At 42.6% G+C, this 1,437-nt stretch overlaps 1 long non-coding RNA gene across 1 annotated transcript; it reads right to left on the reverse strand.

The window, feature by feature from the left end:
- Positions 1–21: 21 nt before the first annotated feature.
- LOC111652705 (uncharacterized) lies at positions 22–1,037 on the reverse strand. Its single transcript, XR_002760618.2, has 3 exons — positions 915–1,037; positions 691–791; positions 22–457 (listed from the first exon to the last, which is right to left on the reverse strand). It is a non-coding gene; the product is annotated as an uncharacterized LOC111652705 (long non-coding RNA).
- Positions 1,038–1,437: the final 400 nt, after the last annotated feature.

A 1,437-nucleotide genomic window follows, 5' to 3' on the forward strand; every position in this document is an offset into this window, starting at 1 on the left:
CAGGTATCACCTGCATATCAGTCTTCCTCAGGGTGCAACAATCACATATTGAATCATTAAACACGATTATAAAAGGCTTTTAAACCTTTAAAACTTTGACAAAGCAGTGGGCTTTGACTTCTTTAACTTTCTTTTTGTCGATTTTGACGTTGTGATTGCTCTCTGATGAGTGGACTACGCTGTTTGGGGCGAATAAAGTGTACACCGTGTGAATAAGATCAGGTAAAAGTTTGCGGTCTGTCTGAACGCCTTTGGACAGGTGACAGGGGCAGAGACGTGAATACAGAATAAAGAACATTAGGGGTGTGAACTTGGGTCCAAAATTGATTCTGTACATGTAGAACCATGTTGGTTTTGGTGTCATACCCGGTCCATCATGGCCGGCTGAGTGGTGACCTTCCGTTTCCCTCCACTGTCCTCAACTGGGTCAGTGCAGCTTTGACTCCTCTGAGAACCACTGAAGAAGAGGAACACAGGTCACAGCAATGAGACGACTGTTTCTACAGCAGCCTGATAAAGCCTCAACATCGGAAAGGAAAATGTTTGACTTTAGCGGCCCCCAGTGTTCGTATCAAAACAGACAGATGTCCAGCTGCTGCTGCACATGCTTGTTGCGGGTGTTTGACTGACTGATAATAGTAAAATATTGATTTAAAACAATGATGATGAAGCAATTTCTCTCATGCTCACCCAGTGACAGACGATGAGTTTTTGGTTTTCCTGATGAAGGCGGAGATGTTTCTGATTCTTCTGCTGATCGGCTCCTCATTCTCTGAGTCTGACAGGACTCCCTGAGAAAAAACAGTGATTTTAATAAAACACCTGAGTCAATGCAGAAGAGTGACGGACACACTGAGCTGGACGTTAAATATGCAGACTGCACAGTAAGTACATGATGGAACTATCAGACTCACAGTCTCTTCATCACGTCGCACTGATTCGTCTTTACAGATCAGAGTGTTCCTTCTCCTGAGCTCCTCTCTGTCCTCAGACAACAACAGCTGAAACACAACAGTCAGAAACAAAAGTACAGTTTTATAGACTAAATGGACCAAACATCATCACAAATTCATCCTGTTCCAACATGAACACAACCCGATAAAAACATTGAAGCTAGTTCTTGTTGTCCAGGCTCTTTTTTTAAAAAGAGAAGTCAACCTCTCAGTAGTTGTTATATCGAGTAATGGTCCATTTAGTCCACATTTATTAAAACACGGTAATACATATGTCACACCGTGGTGAGGTTGTCTTGTCTTGGGTTTGTTTTGTCCTGTCATTTCCTGTTTTATTTTGAAAAATAATTCTCCTCTCGTTTCAGGTCACTTGCCCTTCCTCATGTGTCTCAGTCTGATTGCCCTAAGTGTTTCCACCTGTTCCCTATTTCCCTCCATGTGTTTAAATTGTCTGTGTTCCCCTTGTCTTGTGCCAGAGTGTCTT

Source organism: Seriola lalandi, unplaced genomic scaffold (genome assembly GCF_002814215.2).
Source record: "Seriola lalandi dorsalis isolate HSWRI2012SDOR001 ecotype SW California unplaced genomic scaffold, Sedor1 jcf7180001973706, whole genome shotgun sequence".
Classification (NCBI taxonomy): domain Eukaryota; kingdom Metazoa; phylum Chordata; class Actinopteri; order Carangiformes; family Carangidae; genus Seriola; species Seriola lalandi.